At 46.3% G+C, this 9,546-nt stretch overlaps 1 non-coding gene across 1 annotated transcript; it reads right to left on the bottom strand.

Moving 5' to 3' along the window:
* Positions 1-451: 451 nt before the first annotated feature.
* On the bottom strand, positions 452-557 carry LOC117803255. The gene has a single exon (XR_004626943.1). It is a non-coding gene; the product is annotated as a U6 spliceosomal RNA (small nuclear RNA).
* Between the last annotated feature and the right edge of the window lie 8,989 nt (positions 558-9,546).

The following is a 9,546-nucleotide window of genomic DNA, read 5'->3' on the forward strand; positions in this document are numbered from 1 at the left end:
CTTTGGGGGGCTTTCATTCAACCCACCATAGCTACCCTGAGAAGAGCAGTGATCTTAGGATGAAGGATATAGACAAGAAGGTGGGCAGAAAGATAAAAACGCCAATCTCTCTTCCCTCCCTCACCCCATCTCCTGTCAGGGCTTTCATTGGCCAAACCCAACAGGAAATCAGAGGGGCCAAGAGTAGGGAAGGGAAGTGGGGGAGAATGAATCTGAAGGGACGAACAGAAGACAGCAGGGTACCATGTCAATCAAGGGAAGTTTGGACTGTGTTTTATTTGGAACTTCAGCAGGAGAGTTCACCACTGCAGAAATCATAATTGAACGGCAACAGTGCAGGTTATTGGAGCCAATAATGTACCATATCTGTATCTTATGTGTTCGTAGCTGTTGTCCATTCAGAGGGAATGACTGCTTCATTATACCTGCCGGTTGTGGTCTGTCCAAACGTTTCTATATTGAACACCTCACAGATTTGCCTGTTGTCCTTGCACAGGGGCCCTGCTAATCTTCTCTGTATTGTTCCATTTTAGTACATGTGCTGCCCAAGCAAGCACAGAATGCATATCCTTGTATTTTAAATACTTTTTATTTCCTCCTTTAAGTTAATTGTGGCATTTTTTTTTGGTTTAATATTATGAAACTGTGATGCAGGTTGGTGATATTATCTATGAATGCTAAAAGTGGCATTGAAGGGGGGCACCTGGGTGGCTCAGTCAGTGAAGCGTCTGTCTTTAGTTCAGGTCATGGTCCTGGGGTCCTGGGATTGAGTGTCATCATTGGGCTCCCTGCTCAGCAGGGAACCTGCTTCTCCCTCTCCCTCTGCCCCTCCCCCTGCTTGTGCTCTCTCACTGGCTCTCTTGCTCTCTCTCTCAAATAAATAAATAAATAAAATACTAAATAAAATATGGGGCGCCTGAGTGGCACAGCGGTTAAGCGTCTGCCTTCAGCTCAGGGCGTGATCCCAGAGTTATGGGATCGAGCCCCACATCAGGCTCCTCCGCTATGAGCCTGCTTCTTCCTCTCCCACTCCCCCTGCTTGTGTTCCCTCTCTCGCTGGCTGTCTCTATCTCTGTCGAATAAATAAAATCTTTAAAAAAAAAAAAACTAAATAAAATAAAAATGGCATTGAAAAATATTATGGGGTTGCGTAAAGTTGAGAGCTACAAGGTGTTGGTGACTCATGGCGCTAACACACTAAGTGCTGGGTACATAGTACCTATTGGCATTAAGGCTATTACCAGCTTCATCACCTCCACGCATAATTGGATTGAGGACCCTGGAGACCAGGCCTGCTGTGAGTCACTAGGCAAGGAGAGGGCCTGGAGCCAGTCCCCTGGAGGTGCTATGATGTAAGCCTGGGTCCTGAGAAACCCTGGCTCTGACACCACTGTTCCCTCCTCCAGAGCAAGATGTCTCCAGAGAAAGAGATTTTTTTCTCTTGAGCCCTCAGTGAGCTATGTGAGCTTATCAGCGTCCTGGGCTTTCCCACAAAGCTGGGAGGGAGGTGGCCAGGCTTGGCTCCAAAGCTCAAACCAGACAGCCCCACCAAGCTGACATCAGTGGGCTGGCCTGGGGAGGGCGGGGTGAGGCTGGCCAGGGTGAGGCTGGCCAGGGAGCCAAGCTGTCTCACCCTCAAGGGAAGGGAGGAGATGAGAGAAGAGGGAGGAGGGGAAGGAGGGAGGAGAAAGGCCGGAAGGGGTGGGAAGTGAGTCCCCGGAAATCTGACTCAGGCCTGTCTGGACAGCCGAAGGGAGGGGAAGTGGAGTACACGGTACCTCCTCGCTTGAAAGCTGGCATTCAAGACCCCTGCTTACATCTCCATCCTCATCTCATAACATTCCCTGCCATGCACACTACTTACAGAGCCCTGCAAAGGCCAGGCTAACCCATGCCTTTGGTTATACAGTTCTCAGCCTGAATTGCCTTTCTCTGGCTCATCTAGCTCAAGGCTTCCTTGAAAATATCACTTTCTCCATGAAGTATTCCCCAATCCAGACACAATTACTCTTGTCTCTGTGCTGAAATCTGTAGATGTCGAAAGTAGACTGGAATTGCCAGTTATTCATTAATTCAGTACAGTGTTCCCAAACTTCAGCATGCGTCAGAATCACCCAGGAGGCTTAAATGTGGATTGCTAATTTCTAAGTTTCCAATTCTAATTCTGGTGTGGGGTGGGGTGGAGGGAGGTAATTGAGAGGACGTAACTTCTGGTTGATCCTCAAGCAGGACCCCAGCAATGGGAGGCTCCTCACCCCCTCCCCTGTCCTGGGAATGTACATTCTGCCCACCGTTTTCACTGTGGGATCCATTCCAAGGATGCAGCTTTGAGAGAGTAAGATGTTGCTGAGACCACCTGGACTGAAGACAGGGCTGAGCCCAGTTAAGGCTTCTGTATAAATGTTTTAAGATTGGGTGGGTGGGTACAGAGATGTACTTCTCTTGTGGCCACAAAAGCCAAGTCTTGTAAGTTCCCTTGCTTATGAAACCTGCCACCTACCCATCTGTAGAGGTCTGCTTCTTTCTTTGGTCTCTCTTTCTCTGCCTTTTGTGTACAGGTACAGTTTGTGAACCAACAGGTGGGGTCAAGAATGTTCATTTCTAGTAAGCGATGCTGCTGGTCTCAGGATCACACTTTGAGAACCACTGGTTTAGTGCAAGAAAGGATCATTCCTGGGTATGATCAGTCCTTATTTATTAATTCATTTGGTGAATGTCTCCCACAGGCCTGCAGTACGCCACATGTAGACCACATGTTGAATATTCAGGAATAAGCAAAGAGGGCATAGAACTTATACCCGTGGAGCTTCCAGTCAATGGGGGGAGACAGATATTAAGCAAGTAAATGTACTATTAACTATATAATAACAAATCGTGATAAATGCTCTAACAGAAAATAAAAAGACTATTATGAAAAAGAGTAATAACTAGAACCTGTTTCAGACTGGGTGATCAGGTAAGGCCTTTTGGGTAAAAGAGACATTTATACAGGCATACTTTAAACACTTATTGCACTGTATTGTTATCTATTTTTAAGTTGTTCAGCTAGTCACTAGACTATGTGCACCCTGAAAGCTAGAATCTTGTGTTATTAATATTTTTGCCTTCAGAATGCTGCAGAGAGTAGGGCCTTCATAGATAGTGTGAAATAGATGGGAAGATGGAAGGATCATTAGAAGGATGAATAAATGATTGAATAAACTGTCAAATGGATGTACATGTGTATGCATGCATGGTTGGATGGATGGATGGATGGATGGATGGGTGGGTGGGTAGGTGGATGGATGGATGACTGTCTCTGGCAGGAACATGGAGAACCAGGATTAATGTTAGATATTCACAGTGGTACCAGTGAGACAGGAGTGGAAACTAATAGAAACTAGTCGAAACTTAGCTGACTCCTTTGACTCCTTTCATTTAAGGTGACCACCAATGACCCCTCTTCCCCAAAGCTCCCTTGATTACCATTGCTGAGCCCCACTCCCCACATGAATGAGCTACTGTCACCTTTTGCATTCCCACACATCCCACACTTACTTCAACACACACGACTGCCTCATACTTGCCATCTGCTCACCACCTGCAAGTTTCTCAGGGCAAGCCGTGTTCTCTGTGTCAGTTTTAGAAGGCGAAAGGAATGGGAGAGGGAAGAAAAGAAAGTTTTTCTCTAACCCCCGGAGCCAAAGAAGGCACAGAGCTCAGAGGGGGTGAGGCGATTCCTGCTCTGATAATTTGCCACATGACTTCAAAATAGCACTTTCAATGACACATCTCCTCTAAATATGTGTCTTCGGCTCCTACAAGGAGTATGGTTTATTTAAAGACTCAATTTGAGTCAAATAAGGAGAAGAAAAACACCCAGGGTCCCTCTGGGGTGTTTAAAAATGGCGAGTGAAGAGAAAACTATATACAGACCAATTCCTTCCCTCTGAAGACTCTCCGCCCAGGGATGAAACTCGACCTGCTTTGCAGGCTTCAGACCTCCATATACTCTCTTCAGAGCTCGAGGCCACCCAAGCCCAGCTCTCCTATACCAAGGACACTTGAATTCAGAAAGGAATTTCCAAAGGAGTTAGAGGTGGGAGAAGAGCTCGCCTCCATCTAAAAGAGGACAGAATTAAGAATTTGGAACATGAGGGGCACCTGGGTGGCGCAGCGGTTAAGCGTCTGCCTTCGGCTCAGGGCATGATCCTGGCGTTATGGGATCGAGCCCCACATCAGGCTCCTCCGCTATGAGCCTGCTTCTTCCTCTCCCACTCCCCCTGCCTTGTGTTCCCTCCCTCTCTCGCTGGCTGTCTCTATCTCTGTCGAATAAATAAATAAAATCTTTAAAAAAAAAAAAAGAATTTGGAACATGAAACTCCCCAGAGATAGAAATAAAACTCATCTGGATTGTGAAGGACCTGAACAGATGACTCAGAAGAGAGCAAGATGATTGAATATCTCTTGTGAGCATGAATATCTAACATTAATCTGAACTAAGGAAACGTGAAGAAAGCAAGATTTCATATGTGTACGGGCATGCGTGCGTGTGCACACACACACACATTAAACCACAATACTCTGTGTGAGTCAGGATGTCCTGAAATGGTCTCAAGTGGAACTGTAATTGGTACATTTCTGAAATCCTTGGGCAGGAGGTCTTAAGAGCTAATAAAACGTTCATGCTTCCCCGCCACACACACACACACCCCCAAAGGAAGATGTCATTTGACATCAATTTATTTCCAATTCTGATCGTCGATCCTAAAGTAACCATTTGAAATACAAAAACAAACAAAACCACAGCAAAAAGAACACGGATCACAAATAGTAATCACAAAGATATTCATCCTTATGTTCTAAGTAATAGTGAAAGACTGAAAAATGCCTGTAAGTCCAGCAACTACAGAATGGTTGTCGGTTAGACATTTATAGAATATTATTTATCTGTGCCCAGTTATGTGTTCTGCAGAGTTCTTCCTTGGGGGATGCGCTGGCAGCAATAATTGTCTGGGGTGCAGGCCACAGGTCCTTTAGGAAAGCACTCTGATTGGGTCCCCCAAGTCTCAGCTTGGTTCTCAGCTTCTCAGGGTCAGAACCTGGTTTTTTGTAGTGCACCAGCTAAGAGCAGAGTCTTGGTGACAGATTTCCAGTAATACCACCCAAGGCGTATCTAGCCATCAAAGGCCAATCTATAGATCACAGTGAATGATCCCTTTCCAAACAGCTGCCCCCGAGCTGCCCCCGAGCTGACGTTGGGGTAGATGGTAAGAAAAATCAGAGGATTTCTTGGTGAGCTGCATGTCTGAATAAAAGGAAATGGGTCGTCTTGAGGAGTATTTTTCAAGCCATGGTGAGGCTTGGTGAAGTGTCCCTGATCTATAGGACAGACAATTTCTCTAGTGACTGAAACGCTAGTTTCTCTTCCTGGGAGAACGGAGGCTGCTCCGTGACCAGTCTGCTTTCTTGCACCTGCCTTTCCACGCTCACGGCTTCTCTTTTTGTGAATGCGGTTCCCTTCTCAGCACAAGTGACTGACTGATCCAGGGTGGCACCCCTTCTCTGGGCATACAGACTTGGGATCATGCTAGTTATTAATCTATTGCCCCTCGGCCTGATATTTAGCCCTCATTGTCTACTCTACAAAAATATAGTAGAGCATCTCAACATTTTTTCTTTGCTAGCTGACAAATGTAAAGCTTTGTCAGTAGAGGGCACTGGAGGGATATTGTAAGAGGAATTTTCTTTCCCAATTCATGTGTGCTCTGTTCAGCAAGCCCCGTGGCACCGGACTCCAACAGCATGGAGCTTCTCCAGTATCCAGCTCCTGCAATTCAAGTGACTTCCCCAGCATCAAGTTCCTGCAGACAGATGGTTTCTTTAGCATCAGCTCCTGCAGTGCATGGTGGCCGACATCTTCTAAAGGCCAGCAGATTTCCCTGGCACTCTCCTCTGCTCCGTTTTGTAGAGCAGTGACTCCAGTGAACACATCCCAAGCACATTCTGCGAGTGCAGCACCACAGTGACGTCTCTACTGTCCACTGAACCACAGCCACACCCCCTCCGACAAGGTCTAGCTCGCAGCCCTGGGAGTGGGGGTGGGAAGCCCTGCCCTGGATGCTCTGTCTCAGCTCCAAAGAGACTTAACTAAGACAATCTGACTCTGAGAGACATTGCACCTCCTCTCATGATGTATTCATTTCATTAGCATACTTCGAGTTTGAGAGATGTCCCCTTTTGAAATAACATTATTTATAAAAGCAAAAATGAGAACTTAAAAGTCCAATAATAGATACGTTTTGAAAATTATTAATGTGCTTGTTTCTTTTCGTCTTTTCCTTCTTCTGCACAAATCACATAGGGTGGTTATTTCCATCTGCCTGTTCAAATCTGCTGTCCACCGTTTCCTGCTCTGTGTGCTGGGAGGCTGGCCTCTGTGGAATATTTATTCCTCGGCCTTCCAATTCAGGTCAGCTAATGGGAGGCACTAGGGAGAGATCTGAGGGCAGGTGGAGAGATGTCAGAGTGATCATTCCCCTGGCTCCCTTTCAGCCAGACCATGGGGAGCCAAAAGCCTGGGTGGCTCAGTGGGTTAAGCATCTAACTCTTGATTTTGGCTCAGGTCATGATCTCAGGGTCGTGAGACTGCTGAAGATTCTCTCTCTCTCCCTCTGCACCTCCCCCCCTTTATTTCTCTCTCAAAAAAAAAAGTTATTTCTCAGAATATTCTTTAGTAGACCCATGGTTAATTTTCCCTATTAAGTGGGTGGGAAGTTGTACCGGAGGTAGCTCAGCTAAAGAATATAGAAATCACAGTTTTTCTGCACATTCCCAGTTGAAGTGTGATATAAATCTGTCACCACTACAGGGACATGGTTAACTAAATGATAGATTGATAGGATGGAATATTAATGATAGTCACAGCAAATTTTGATGAGTAAGAACTTACAATGTACTGCCAAGTGAAAAAGTAAGGCATGACACTTATCGTCATTTTGTTCTCAATTATGTTAAATATATACACATATATGCATAGGGAAAAAAAAAACTTGTAAGGAATTCACCAATATGTAAAGAGGTTGCCTTTAGGAAGTGGGATTAGGGTTGGTATTTCTTTTTTTCCTTTATATTTCTCTTTATTTTCTAATTTTTCTACAATGAGCATGAATTACTTTGTAGCCAGAATTTTATTTGGTTTTTTAAGAGAACACATACATCATGCTCTGCTCCCACTATTAGAAACAAATCAGACTGACCCTGGCAAGTCCCAGCCAAAGAATTTGCCTCGAGATATGCCTTGGCCTGATTAGTGTCAGGAACCTCAGCAAACAACTCTCTGAGTTAACTCTTTCTCCAGGAAAGAGTAGGAGGTGGTGAGACGGGGACCGTTCTGATGAGGTCTACGTGTAGGAATGGGGTTGCTACAATGGATCCAGTTGTCCTGAGCACTTGCTGTGGAGATCCGGGGAGTTCTTAGTCTTCCAGTCAGGGCTAGGTTGGGCCACCTCTAGTGGGCTGCTGAGAAGTAAGTGAACCAGAACTAGCCCTGTCCTTGAGGAACAAACATGCGACTCTACCCCCAGTGACACGTACAGGCTACGAATGGTGTCCTTGAAACGTGGAAAACATAGTAAGGCCAGCTTACTCAGGACTGGATAGAGACATGTAAGTTGATGTCCCTTTTCCCACCCAGGTGAATATGGTCCTGCCTTTGGGCCTTCACGTGGGCCTTTCCTTCTTCTAGAAATCCCATTTCTGTCTATCAGATTCCTGTGGACTTACCTTTGAGTATCTGGGTAGAATAGCAAGAAGGCTCTCCGAAAGGTCCAGACGGGCCCCCCTGCTGGAGAATGCATCACACATGCGGCCTGGAGTAGGGCAGGGAAGTATGCTGAAAGGCGGTGCTCGTATTCCGATATTTTGTTTTGTTTTGCAGCTGTAGAGGAGGAAAAATAATGTTCTCTCTACCCTTCTGAGTTCTTAGCTGAGACCCCTGTAATAAAAGACAGATTAACAAGGAAAAAACCCATACATTAACATGTATGCCTCATGTGTACATGGGAGATACCCAGGTAGGGAGATACCAAGTAGGTCCCTGAGGTGGTTTAGAATTCAGGATTAAATACAGTCTTAATAGGGGGAATGTAGGCCTCTGAAAGGAGAGAAAATGATTTTTAGGAAAGATGAATGAGCCATCAGAATAGATGGGAGGTTTAAGAGTTTGAGACAAAGTTGTCTTCTGGGTGTGGTGTTGACTTCTACTCCCTTCTCCTGTAATAAGACAATTTTCCCTGGTGAATGATACCTCTGGGGAGGGCATCTGTGATAAATGAGTTCCTTTTGGAGGATCCATGTTTAGGTAGATAAGAAATTGGAGAAAGGGGGCGCCTGGGTGGCACAGCGGTTAAGCGTCTGCCTTCAGCTCAGGGCGTGATCCCGGCGTTATGGGATCGAGCCCCACATCAGACTCCTCTGCTATGAGCCTGCTTCTTCCTCTCCCACTCCCCCTGCTTGTGTTCCCTCTCTCGCTGGCTGTCTCTATCTCTGTTGAATAAATAAAAAATAAAATCTTAAAAAAAAAAAAAAGAAATTGGAGAAAGACTCTCTCTGCATTTGCTGCTTTTCAAATGCCTACAAGTCAGCGTAATCAAATACCAAAGTGGTGTGTTTCTGGATGGCCTGTTCTGCCACCCTTTGTTGTGGTTATTGAAGCTCTGGTTTTCAGTTTCCCTTCCCTTAGTTACCCTCCCACCTAGACTAGTCACCCTCCACCCATAGAAAGCCAAGTCTGTGGGAAGAGCGTTCCCCCAGGTCCTCACCAAGGCCTCTAGCCAAGGCCCAGCCTGCCTGCATTCTCCCTGTGGCCTGCAGAGCCCAGGGCCAGGCCCAGGCAAGGGCATAGCCTATTAAGAGCGGAAGAGAATCTAAAACTGGACTGGGTCAGCCTCTGGGTGCACTTGCCCTGAACACCTTCGCTTCCTGATGGGTCAGGCTGCCATCAGTCCTCACTGTACCTCCTCTCTCTACCAGTGTTGGGGATCAAGAAGAAGAAGCTAAAAGTTCTCCACACAGGGCCCTGAACACTGGGCTGTGTGGCAGCCATTTGCCTGGTCCAGAGCAGAGCTGGTCTCTCTAGGAAGAGAAGAGGAAATATCCCTTCCCCGTCTGAACCCTGCTCATTCCCTTCCTCCCAGTCCTGGCCATTACATCTACCCAGTTGTGCAGACATCTAGGCAGGAAGGACCACAGGTATGGCCTCATTATCTGTTCTTGCTCCCTGGTGACATCCTGCAGCTTCACCTGGTGAATCAGTCACTGCTAGCTGATGGCAAGGAGAGAAGAGAAGACACTCATTGCCCATACCAGTCTTCCTTTCCTAGTCTGTCTGTCTGGCCAGGCCTGGAAACCACTAGGTCAGCCTTTGGCCAGGGTACCACTCAGAAATACTGTTTGGTTCTGTTGACATTCTTATGCGAAAATGGGCTCATTTTAAGGCAGCACTTCTCAAACAGTCAAGTGTAAAAGTCAAGTATCTGGGGATCTTATTAAAGCACAAGTCTGGCG

The sequence above is a fragment of the Ailuropoda melanoleuca genome, chromosome 7, assembly GCF_002007445.2.
Source record: "Ailuropoda melanoleuca isolate Jingjing chromosome 7, ASM200744v2, whole genome shotgun sequence".
Lineage (NCBI taxonomy): Eukaryota > Metazoa > Chordata > Mammalia > Carnivora > Ursidae > Ailuropoda > Ailuropoda melanoleuca.